A 13,808-nucleotide genomic window follows, 5' to 3' on the forward strand; every position below is an offset into this window, starting at 1 on the left:
TCAGAAAGTGCCACTGCAATGTTTAACTTTTAACTTTGTTCTTTGTTTCCACCTTGCTCTTAAGATTCTGTACCTCAGTAATTGTACCTAAGAAGGAGCCTTGTGTGATGACATTATCCACTTTTCACTGTACTCTTTACTTTTGTACTTGAGTATACATGACAATAGAATCAACATCATATCCAATCAGGATATCTGTGCAGGAGTTTCTAATGACAGTCTCCAAGGTTAACAATCTTTAACTTCTCCAGAAATGATCTCTCTGAAGTATGAGGTCAAAAGTGAGAAGCATTGCTATTGATTTTACAGTGTTCAATAAAAAAATCAAATTCTCAGATTCAAGATATTCTACCTGCTTGCAGTAGAATCAGGATCATAAGGCTGGGATGGATAGAATGCCATGAAAAGCATCATTTCAAGAACACAAGTTCCACCCATTGACCAACTCTAACTAGAGAGAATCTAACCATTTCCCCTTGACACATTACAGGTTTATCACCACTGAATCCCCCAATAACAACATCCTGGAGGTTAATATTGACTAGAAACTGAATTAGACCAGACAATATGAGTACTATGGTTACTGGAGCAGGTCAGAGGTCATTCACCTTCTCACTCGTCAAAGTCTGTCTACTATCTATAAGGCATAAGTCAGGAGTATGATGGACAGTATCCAGGATGGAGCAGCACACATCATATCCACTAGCATGATCATTCAGCCCCTCCACCACTGTCTCACAGTGACAGCAACAGGTACTGGAGACAAGATGCAACAAGTCATCAAGGCTCCTTCAACAATTTACAAACCTATGGCCTCTACCACCTAGAAGGACAAAGCATGCAGAAGTTTGGAAACAGCAACACCTACAAATATCTGTTTATGCCACAGAGCATCTTTACTTGGAATTCGTTGGCATTAATTTACTGTCATGGTCAAATATCCTGGAATGCCTTAACATTGTAAGTAGCCTTACACCATATAGTATGTAATGGTGCATATGCCAACATCAAATAAAACAAACAGGATCGTCTGGGATTGAAAGTTTCAACAGCTGCATGGGTATCTTGCATAACCTCGACCCTTATAAGAACATGAGAACCAGGAGCAGGAGTCAGCAATTCAGCCCCTTGAACCTGCTCTGCCATTTGATTTGATTATGGATCAACTTTGTACACACTACTTCAAGTAGGATCTCACTAATGCCTTGCACAATTGCAAGAGCACTTCCTTACTTTTATACTCTATTCCTTTTGCAATAGATAGCAAAATTTCATTAGCCTCCCTGATTATCTGTTGTAACTGCAAACTAGCTTCTTGTGAGAGTGATTCCTCGTTCTTGATTCTGACCCAGAAAGATTCATTCCCCATGCATACAGTCAAGACCCCTCAGCATCTTTTGTTTCAATCAAGTCACCTCTTACTTTCCCAAAGTATTCATACACTAGGATACCCAGTTCCCTCTGCATCTCTGAGCTTTGCTATTGTTCACTGTTTAGAAAATATAGTTTTCTACAATTCCTGTCAAAAATGGGCAATTTCACATTTTCCCACATTACGCTCTATATTATTTTAACCTGTCAATATCCACTTGTAGCCTCCTTATGTCCTCTTCACAAACTACATAGCATCCTCAGCAAAATTAACAACAAAGTCTTCAGTCCTTTTATTCAAGTAACTTGTATAAATTGTAAGAAGTTGAGGCTACAGCACTGCACACAACTCATTACAATTTGCCAACCAGTAAATGACCCATTTATGCTGTCTTTCCATTTCCTCTTGGTGAAACAATCTCCTGTCCATGCCAATGTGCTCTCCCTATACAATTAGCTTTTATTTTCTACAATAAATTTTGCTTAGATACATTACCAACTGCTTCCAGAAACCTAAGTACAGTACATCTACCAGTTCTCCTTTATATACAGCAAACATTACGTGCTCAAAGAACTTCAATAAACTGATTCAACAAGATTTTTATTTACAAAACTACATTAAATCTTCTTGATTCTCTTGAATTATTCTAGGTGCCCTACTATAACATCTTTAATCCTCCCTGTCAGATGCTAAGCTAACTGATCTATTTTCTGCTGTCTGTTCTCCCTCCCTTTTTGAGTAAGAGAGTTAAATTACTATTTTTATTTGAATGGAATATTCTTGTAACTTAGTGAATTTTGGTAAATTTTAACACACCAACGACCTGACTAGCCATTTCTTTTAGAGCCTGAAGATGAAGCCCATCACGACCCGACGATTTGTCAATCAGCAGCTCCAACAGTTTTCTCAGTATCTCTTCCCTGATGTTTATAACTCTCTTGGGTTCCTCCTTTCAATTACTGATTTACAGCTATTGCTGGAATCAAATTACTATGTTCTACATTAATAGACGGATGCAAGGTATTTATTAAATTCATCTGCCATCCCCTTATTTTCTATTTATAATTAAACAGATTTCCTTTCTATAAGATGAACACTCACTTCGTTATCTGTTTTCTTTTAAAAATATCTACAGAGACCCTTATGATCTAGTTTTGCACTCTCAGCTACTTTCTCCCCAGTCCCACACCTGCTCCCATTTATCTCTCCACCTCCGAGGCTCCCTGCCTCATTCCTGATGAAGGGCTTTCACCCGAAACGTTGATTTTCCTGCTCCTCAGATGCTGCCTGACCTGCTGTGCTTTTCCAGCACCACTCTAATCTTGACTCTAATCTCCAGCATCTGCGCTACCCACTTCCGCCTATCCATTTGTATATGTCTAACTAGCTTTTTCTCATATTCCAAAACTTCTCTCCTAATTAATATTTTAGCCATTCTTTGTTCTTTTTTATATTCTGTCCAATTGTTTGACTTACTAGTCATGTATTCTTTTTCAAATCATTTTCGGAATTACACATTTTTTTTTCTCAGTTAAATATTATCTTTACATTTTTAGTCAACATCGAATGATTGGTTCCCTCCTTGGAATTTTTCTTTCTGATTGGAATTTATCCATTCTGCTTATTCAGACATATCCCTTTAAATTTCTATCAGTGCATCTATCTAACCCTTAACCTCACATGTCAGTCTGTGGCAGTGCAGGAGAGACAATGATGTTGTGGCAATGTGACTGGATTGCTAACCCTGGAGACCCCGGTAATGTTCTCAGAACTTGGGTTCAAAACCTACCACAGCATATGATGGGATTTGAATCTGGAATTAAGAGCCTATTGATAACCACAAATTGATTCTTGGGAGGGGAAAAAATATACATCTGGTTCATTAATGCCCTTTCAGAAGAGAAATTGCTATTCTTACCTGGTTTGGCCTATGTGTAACTCCAGACCCACAGCAATACATTTGGCACTTAGCTGCTCTCTGGACAATTAGTGATGGGGCAAAAATGCTGACTGAGCCAGTTTTCCCTCATCTCATGGAAGAATTTTTTAAAATGTGAGCTGGCTGTGCTTTTATGTCTTCATTACTAGACTTAGTTCTCAAACTGGATATAAACTTCAATCATTTATTAATTTGCTGCTACCAAGGTGCCCCTCACTATGAGATCATTAGGTCATCCTGCCTCATTGTCCAGTAGCTGGTCAGTGTAGTACAGATCACTCTCTGTTAGGTTCTAGAATGTAGTGTTCTAAGAAACAATATTGGCGATGTATATCCTTCACTTAGACCCACCTTTGCTCCAGTATTTTTCCAGTATATACATAGATTTAAATCACCCGTGATTATTGCCATATCTTCTGACAAAATCCCATTATTTATTCCTTTATGCGCCATCCTACTGTGTGGTCCGAGCTGTACTCCCACAAGTGACTTTTTGCCTTTATAATTCCTCATCCCTACCTGAACTGTTTCTATATGCAGGTTTCCTGATCTTAGGTTATCCCTCTCTTTTCTACTCATATCACCATTAATTAACAAAACTACCTCGACCCTTTTTTTAGTTCCCAGCCTTCCTAACTGTCAGGTCCCAATCTGTCAGACCATACTTATTTATTTCTATTTGCACTATCAGTTCATTTATTTTGTTTTAAATTATATGTGCATTTAGATACAGATCCATTAGATTTATCCTTTTATATTGTATCCTCCAGCATAGTCTATTTATCATTTTTCATGGTAATACATTATCACTTACCTTGTGCCTATGTTTTGATTGACCATTTCTTCTCAAATTTAACCCTTTACCCCCAGTCTTTAGTTTCAAACCTTCTATATTTCCCTATAGTTCATTCATATAGAAAATAGAAACAGGAGTATATCATTCAGCCTTTCCAGACTGCTCCACTACTCAATGTGATCATGGCTGACCATTCCACTCAGTACCCTGTTCCTCTTTCTCTTCTTTGATTTCTTTAGCCCTAAGAACTATATCTAACTGCCTCGTGAAAATATTCAATGTTTTGGCCTCATCCACTATCTGTAGCAGAGAATTCGACATACTCACCATTCTATGCGTGTAGACATTTCTCCTTACCTCAGTGCTAGACGACCTACCCCATGTCCTTCGGCTGCGATCCCAGTTTCTGGACTCCTTGATCATCTGGAATATCATTCAGGAATATCTCACTGGAACATCGATCGCAGCACAGTTCAGGAGTAGACTGTTGAATGATACAGTCTCCACATTTTCCAGAGGCGGTGCCAGTGCTTCATGAACCCACTTCTTCCTGTTCTTGAACCAGGCAATCATTTCTCTGAACGTATTTCCCTATGTCAGTTTGATGGTGGTTTAGCTAATAATCTAGAGACTTCTTTTGTTAATTTGGTGTGAAGGTCCTCATAATGGTTATACAGAACTCCTTTCCTTGTCCATGGACCAAAACAACATGTTCTGCTTCCTTCGGCTGTAGGTTCCTTTCCAGCTCTCTGTGTAGACATCCCAAAAGCTGACACTGGGCAAGCATCACAGCTTTGTGGACTGTTTCTCTTCGTTACAGAGAACAGTGCCAAGCCCTTCACTACACTGTCCCCTATTGCCATTCATTCCTGTTTGTGGCCTCACCTAAACAGCTTCCTGGACCATGGAGCCATGGTCAGTTAACTTATTCATCTTGCAGCCCTCACTGCAACCAAACAGGCTTAAATAACCTTAAATAGCCTGTCAAACAATTGCAAAGGCTGAGGTTCCTGCTTTGGTGGCCTCTGGGTCCCCTGAACTCTCTCTCTTCCAGTGATCAAATCAGAATCTGTATCCTAAATGTTAGGATTACCTCCTAGAATAAAGTGTCCAGGCAACTTTCAACCCTGCTGTGTTACAATGTCTGTAGTTCAGCCTCCAGCTCATAAACACTGAACCAAAGTGACTTAAGCTACAAAAACTGATTACCAATGTATCTGCCACAATAGACAAGAGGTGCAGGAGTAGGCCATTCTGCCCTTCGAGCCTGCACCACCATTCAATATGATCATGGCTGATCATCCTTAATCAGTATCCTGTTCCTGCCTTATCTCCATAACCCTTGATTCCACTATCTTTGAGAGCTCTATCCAACTCTTTCTTAAATGAATCCAGACTGGGCCTCCACTGCCCTCTGGGGCAGAGCATTCCACACAGCCACCACTCTCTGGGTGAAGAAGTTTCTCCTCATCTCTGTCCTAAATGGTCTACCCCATATTTTTAAGCTGTGTTCTCTGGTTCGGCACTCACCCATCAGCGGAAACATGTTTCCTGCCTCCAGAGTGTCCAATCCTTTAATAAACATGGAACACAATAACATTCAGGAGTTCAAACATTCTGCAATTGCATCATTTCATCTGCCATGTCAGCTTTATTGTGGTCTTTGTTCAATAATTTATTAATTATATGATTAATTATTAAATAAATTACTGTCTCTTCTCACTACCACTTACTGTAATACCGTAAACTTGGAATCCAATAAACTTTACCATGTAAACTAAAATAAATAATTAAGTCACTAATTTCTTACTTCCCTTCTGCTAGACTCTTAAATGATTATAGGCTAGGTATTTACGGTTTTTTTTACATTTCTCCCAATTTAATCACTTTACGCAAAGTCCTTAACAGCAGTTACTTACCAAGCAAATAACTCATGACTTTCTTGTAATATCATTGTTTGAATTTTGTTTATCAAATTTGGTGCTTTTCTCTTCTGCCTTGTGCAGGTTTGACTCTCTTCACTCTTCTTGCAGTCTGTCACCTGTTAACAGGCATTCAAGGACCTGTTGCAATACAAATCCAACACATCTGCATTTTCAATGCTACTGACAGATCCTCTCAGGAACATGGGATGCAGAAAATGTTCAGCCAACAGATGTCTTTCTGTACTAACCTCCAGAGAGAATCACAGGACACAAGTATATTGATGGGGTGAGAGAGCTAATGAGGACATTTGAGATCTGTTAACTCTGTGATATAGATAGTTATGATTGGAAACAAGCCCTCATTCTGTCAGCTTCAGAACTTCTTCCTCCTACTCATGGAATAGGAAGGATTTTCTCCATCTACTCACTCAAATTTAGATTTGTCAGGAACAAGCTGTGAGTGACAAAATGATTTTCCCATGAAGCCACTGAAGCCAAATCTAAAAATCCTGAAACTTAATAATATTTGGTAAAAACAATGACTGCAGATGCTGGAAACCAGATTCTGGATCAATGGTGCTGGAAGAGCAGAGCAGAGTAGTTCAGGCAGCATCCAATGAGTATGTGGGGGTATAGCTCAGTGGTAGAGCATTTGACTGCAGATCAAGAGGTTCCTGGTTCAAATCCAGGTGCCCCCTTAGCCTTTGATAATATTTAGGCCAGACTTCCTCAGAACTTCATTTTTTTTTAATGACACAGGAGAGCTCCACATTTCTGACAGAACATTGTAAGTAAGGTTCCTTCAGAAATGTATGGTTGTACTTTCATAATGCCAGTTCTTTCATAGAGTATGCCATGGCCCCTTTCCACAGCATTCCAATGCCATATTCTGATGGGACTACATGGACATGGACTGCAGTGGCTCAAGAAGGCATGTCAGCACTGTGAGAAACAAAACTCACGAATTAATAAATTTCAGTCCAATTCAAATTCTGAAGCAGCGAATTTTATTGACATGTACTTGCAAGAACGGGTGCCTAACGAGTAAGCACCTCAATCTGAGGGTTACATTCTGATTTATACAATTCAGTTGCGTCTCTCGGTCTTCCTCTTTCACCCTATTGGTTACTTTTGCTGTAGCACGTAGCCTATCACAAGCTCTAGCTTCACTCCGCCTTTGTCTAGCTTCTCTCTGCCTCTGTTTACTTCTCCCATTACTCTAAGCCTGTTGCCCCTTACTCTTATTTATCTTATTCCTTATATGTGATTATCCTGGCATAGTTTGCTGTCTTCATGAGATCATCCTGGCAAACTAAATTCTATCCGTTGGCCACATCCTTCCTGTGACTGGCACACTATTCTCCTGTTACTGGTACATCCCGCTACATGGTCGCTCTGCCCTATTACTCATAGATAACTCCACCTGTTTTTGCTTCTTCTGTTTTCCTATGCCTGGTACATCCTGCTCCACGATTACTCTGCCTTATTAGTCATAGATAATTCTACCTGTTTTCACTTTTCACTGTTTAGTATTTGCATGCGCAACCTAATTTTATAATGTAAGCTTTTGCAGAAGCAACACCTATTCCTTTATTCTGCACAATTTTAATCCTACACCTTACACCACCAACTTCTCGAAAGCAATTAGGGATGGCCAATGCAGAATGTAAAAGTTGGTCCTATTGAAAGTGAGGAGAAAGTGAGGACTGCAGATGCTGGATTACCAGAGTTGAAAAATGTGGTGCTGGAAAAACACCGCAGGCCAGGCAGCATCGGAGGAGCAGGAGAATCGACGTTTCGAGCATAAGCCCTCTTATTGAAAGTGAGTCTGGGACATTAATTGACTAAATAACACAGCTGCAAAAGATAGTGAATGCATCAGTTCTAATTCTCCTAGATACTGGAAACATCCCATCACATATGAAAATAACAAATGTGACTCCTCAGTTCAAAGAAAAACAAGGAAACACAAAACTATGAGCCATTTAGCTTAACATCTGTCATAGGAAAAATGCTAGAATCCATTATTAGAAAGGTCAAAGCAGGTGACTTAGATAATCTTAATGCAATCAGGCACAGTCAATAGGCTTTTCTAATAAGGAAACCATGTTTGACTATTTAACTGGAACTCTTTGCTGAAGTAACAAGCAAAGTCTACAAAGGGGAACCTGTAGGTGTGGTAAACTTGGATTTTCCAAATGGCATTTGATAAAGTTCCTCATCAAAGGTTAATGCATAAAATAAGAACTCACCATATAAGATAAATCATATTATCATGGATAGATGATTGGTTTGCACACAGAAAGCAGAAAGTAGAGTTAAATCATTTTTTGGGTTGTCAAGCAGCAACTCGTGGACTTGCACAGGTATCAGTTACCTAGGAACAATATTAGTAACTTGGCAGAAGAGATTAAATGTATGGTTGTAACATTTGCTGATGACACAAAAATAAGTGAGAAAACAATTTAGGAAAAGGATATGATTCTGCAAAAGGATGTGGATTGGTTAAGTGAGTGGGCAGAAATTTGGCAGAATCAGTATAGTGTGGGGCAATGTGAATTTATTCATTTTGGCAGGAAGAGTTGAAAAGCAGTTTATTATTTAAATTTCAGAATTCTGCTTTACTTAAAGCTTTGGATGCCTTAGTACATGAATCATAAAACAAATTAGCATGAAAGTACAGTAAAGTTAGTGGGAAGACAAATAGAATGGTGTGGCTTATTGCAAGGAGAATGAAATATAAAACTCGGGAATTTTTGTTCCTGCTCTGTAGGACCTTGATATGATAACTTCTGGGGTATTGAGTACAGTTTATCTGCCTTATTTAAGAAAGAATATAATTGCATCAGAAGAAGATAACACAAAGTCCACATGATTGATTCCTGTACGAAGAGGCTACTTTATCGAGTAAGGTTGGATAGACTGTATCTGCATTCAAAGGAACTTCGAAGAAAGAGAGGTGATCTCATTGTAACATAAATTCCTAAGGAGGCTTGGCAGGCTGAATACTAAGAGGATGTTTTTCCCCTGTGGAAGCACCGGAAATTATGATTCACACTTTACAAATAAGGGATCTCTCATTTAAGTCACAGATGAGGTTTTTTTTTCTCTCTCTCTCAGAAGGTTGTCAAAATTTTCTTTCCCAGAAAGCAGTAGAGAAAGGGGCCCTGGAGCTATCCTGATAAATCTTCACTGCATCTGACCAAAGTTCCTTATATTCTTCCTGAAGTGTGGTAATCAGACTGTACTCTTGTTGTGTGATCCAGAACTTCAAGTCTACATTGCGAAAATGCATTGCGTCAAATTTCTCTGTATTAAATTCCATCTGCTACAGGTCCGCCTATTCTGTGGGCCTATCTATGTCATCTGGAGGTCAATTAGTATTATCCTTAATTTTGACCACAACTTCAAATTTGGTCTCACCATCAAATTTAAAAATTTTACTCTGTTTTCCAATTGCCAATTAATTTTATGTCACACTAAAATTATTGTTCCCAGTATTGATCCTTGGGGAGCATTACTAACTACCATTCTCCAGTTCAAGAAACAACTGTTTACCATAGCTCACTGTTTTCTGGTTATAAGTCAGTGTTTTATCCAAGCTGGCACTTGTGCTGTCAGTTCTTCTGCTATGATAGTTGGGTTCATAATCTGAAATTTCTCCCCATCATTCAGAAAAAAAAAATAATGTGAGGAAATTCAGCTCAGTAATACAGAGCTAACTTAATTGGTATTTAGAAAGGAATGGACTAATTGAAGTCAGGAGGTGTTTGCTAAAAGTACAGTGATTAACTTTGATTAACTTGCTTAAGTTCTTTAATGAATTAATAGAAATGCTTGATAAGGATAATATTGTGTATGCGGACATTCAGTTAACATTTCACAATGTACCACATAATAAATGTTGCAAATTTAAAGCTCATGAGATGAGAGTGAAAGTGGCAGCATGGATGCAAAATCACATTAAAAGATTGAAGGCTGAAAGCAGTGGTGAACAGTTGTTTTTCAGACTAGAGCAATGTCAGAGTAGTATTCCCCAGCAATCTGTATTGAGACTACTGATGTTATTGATGCATATTAATGACCTTGGACATGTGTACACAAAACTGTAGAATCTGAAGATGATTCAAAACTCAAAAATGTAACAACCTGTTGCGAATGGTAACTGATTTCAGGAGGACATCTGGAAAATTAGTAGACATTAGGTAGAGTAGAACAATCTGAGATGGGTACAGTTGATATAAGAAGCAAATCAGTCAATCAGGGTAGGCAGGGACAAAGCAGAGAACAAGGTAAATTAAACTACATTTATTTCAATGCAGGGGCATGGTTAGGAACATGGGACAGGGATATCATAGCAATTACAGAAACGTGGCTCGGGGTGGATAGGACTGGCAGCTTACTGTTCCAGGATACAAATTCTACAGGAAGAACAGAAAGGCAGGCAAGAGAGGAGGGAGTCCAGAACTAGAGGGTATGGGTTTAGAGTGAGAGTGGAAAGATATAGAAGATACCTAAGGAGCAAAGTTTTCACACAGAGGGTGGTGTGTGTGTGGAATGGGCTGCCAGAATAAGTGGTGGAGACTAGCACAATTGCAACATTTAAAAGGCACCTGGATGGATATATGAATAGGAATGGTTTGTAGAGAGATGGGCCAGATGCCAGCAGTTGGGACTAGATTGGGGTGGGATATCTGTTTGGCATGGGCGAGTTGGACTGCAGGGTCTGTTTCCGTGCTGTACATCTCTATGACTCCATTAACACAGCCAAGCGTGAAATGGTACAATCTGGCAGGAAGAAAGAGGTTAAACAATATGGATGCAACTGTACAATTTTAAAGACTGAGCAGGAATTGTGAGATTCATCTTGAAAAATCTCTGAAGAAGCCAGGACAATATACGAAGGCTGTTAAAAGAGTTTGTAGGATCTTTGGATTTATTCAGGGACTGAATTTTATTGTGACTATGGATCTTTTGAGTAGAAATACAATACTCTATTAATTTGCCTCCGAGATTGCCATCGCCATGTGACCCTTGCTATGAGCCATTCATCCTATCCTACATTCAGTTCAATAAAGTCACAGTAGAAGGCAGACTGATGTCTTATGACCTTGTAATATGGCGCCAGTGTAGAGTTGAGAGTGAGTGTGCACAGCTACTGAAAGAGGATGTTCAGAGCTGCTGAAAACTGCTAAAAGACAATAAGTGCCGCAGAAAAGGAACAAAGATACAGCATACAGTTGGAAGCACTGAAGTTAAACAATAGCTGCAAACTTTCCATCCCCAGTGTCACTAAAAAGGATAGGCTATATAAAGCATAACTGGCAGTTTTTCCACTTGAAATTGCAAAACCATCAACCTAAATTTGAACCTAAATTGAAAATAACATGTAAGTGATATGTGTTCAACATTAGATTTCAAGGTGAGTAAGAACCTAATGGTAGATATGTGACCACATTGACATTACTTGCAGAATCTTGTGAATTCAAGTACCTGAACATTGATATCATCAAAGAACTGAATTATAGTTGGTATAAAAGATCCTATTGTGCTAAGAGATTATGTTTGATGCCAAGAGAAGAGAACCTGACTCTGTAAGGAGTGCTAAACATAAGGCTGAAAATCAACAGCAGCAATACATACATGGGAGAACAGGCAAGTTACTCTATGTCAAAAAACAACCTCAACCTTCCAAGCACAACAATGTGAAGGGAAGCACGAGGTCTCCACAGTAGGGCCAACCGAAATATCAAGGGCACAGGACAAGTTCCAAATACTGCAGTGAGCACCACATAAAACAACATGTACAGTCCTAGAAAATCATTGTTTTAACTGCAAAAAGTCAAATCATTTTGCATGAAAATTTTAGCTAGCAAGAACACAGACAAGCCTAGAAAGCATACAGACAATTGCTACAGGGATATTGGATGACAATTGTGACAAATCAAGTGTGGGTGTTAGATCTTACATCAAGATTTGGATAATTCAATCTATATCTTAGATCAGCTTGAAAACGTCAAGACTAAAAAGAAAGAAAATGTTGTGAACCTTGTGATGAAGGCAGCAGAATGAGACCACCAAACAAATACAAAGTACCAGATAGACATTGGTGCTTTCCGCAACATCATGAGCTTTGTATTTCTGTATAAAGTTGCATCAGATGGTGACCCAAAAGTGAAATCTTCAAATATAAAGTTGGCACACTGTGGTGGAACGATGCTCACACTGAGAAGAGGAAGTAGCCTGAGAGAATGACTAGATTGAAGTTTGGAATTTTGAGATATTAGACATGAAGCTAAAGGCGCTCATCTCAGCAGAAGCAAGTCAACAGCTTGGAAAAATAATCCTAAATGTGGAAGAAAAGATTTGCAATGTTTCATAGGTCACATCGACTGGCAAGCAGAGAAACAAACAATGCAAGATTGAGGCAATATAACTGTAGGACTACAAAGGAAACTTGACACTGAAGTCACAAAATGAAAAGATTGCTGGATACAGTTAATACAACTAAAGGAAAGAGGTTTCCAGGACAACAGCGTAAATAAGCAGAATCAGCTGTGCAGAGTTTGAAATGGAACCAAGGAGCAGAGCACTCCAAAAAGCAGGCATTGGAGAAAAAGCTAACAAACTAACTGCGTGCCATGTGTGTAAAGAGGCTGACAAAGGACAGATTAACTAGATTAACAATGTCTTGTTAATGTATGAGAACACTTGCTTGCAAAGCGGGTCACTAGGGTAACTCACAGTGTAAATGATAATGGATGCAAGTTTCTTTTCTCGGAAGGATGAAAAATTTAAATTTTGGGATAGAGGCGTAACACCGTACTAAGGTGATCCCTAGCGTGCAATAGTCATATGACCTCCACCATTTGGCACTCATTCAGGCATCCATCTTGTAGCCAGTGAAGATGCAGTACAAGTCAGACAGTTGTCCTGTGGGAGCACTGATAAAAGTGGAAGCTGGGGCTCACTCACCAGGCATGTGGAAGATACCCAGCTGCATTTTGGTCCATTTGGGTAGTTATGGTGGGGACTTATGTCCCCTTCAAAGACAGGGGACTGGCATGTGTTAAACCTCCACATGGACCTGGTGGTCACTGCTGGGACAGCACGCAGCTTTATCACAAAGCAATGGATACTGCCCTGAGAACAAACTGAATGAAGTCAGCATTGTGGTAAGAGATGCCGGCTTTGGTATCTGGTTTTGCTAGGATTGTCTTTGGGTAAATCTGCTGCCAGCAATCCTTTTTTTATTGTACCATTCTACAGGGATTACTATTAAATGGTAAGAGCCTGACCACAAATAAATCTTTGACAGAAGAGGCATGTACTTGAGTAACACATAGTAGTTTACTCCAAAGTAATAAAACAGCAAGTTATAATAGCATTAAAGCAGTCAACAATCTTACAGTTGTTAAGAGACATTGGTATCTTCCAAGAGATGCCATACTAACCTACATTACATGCTTATTAACAGTAGAGAGCCGACTAACAAACAAGAACTGATTCAGTCCTACAAGAGACTATAGTATATACACCAGTGGGTGGAGATATACAATGACTTCTTGGTTAACCTTTTCGGATCAGCTGCCTTATAAAACAGGGCTCTTCAGGGCCTGTCAAGTAGGCTTCATTGAGGGTTGGTGGATCAGATGTGCATTGCATGATGGCTGCCATTGACTGCAGGAAGTCCTTCTGGGGCCAAGCCCATAGTGAGGCTGCCAGGGTGTGCCAGTCACTCTTCCCCTGTAGTGGAGGACATACTACTGGATTATA

General features: G+C 39.4%; 1 non-coding gene across 1 annotated transcript; it reads left to right on the forward strand.

Annotated features, from left to right (window-relative positions):
- The first annotated feature begins 6,658 nt into the window (after positions 1 to 6,658).
- On the forward strand, positions 6,659 to 6,730 carry trnac-gca (transfer RNA cysteine (anticodon GCA)). Its single transcript has one exon. It is a non-coding gene; the product is annotated as a tRNA-Cys (tRNA).
- The last annotated feature ends 7,078 nt before the right edge of the window (positions 6,731 to 13,808 follow it).

This window comes from Hemiscyllium ocellatum, chromosome 5 (genome assembly GCF_020745735.1).
Source record: "Hemiscyllium ocellatum isolate sHemOce1 chromosome 5, sHemOce1.pat.X.cur, whole genome shotgun sequence".
NCBI lineage: Eukaryota > Metazoa > Chordata > Chondrichthyes > Orectolobiformes > Hemiscylliidae > Hemiscyllium > Hemiscyllium ocellatum.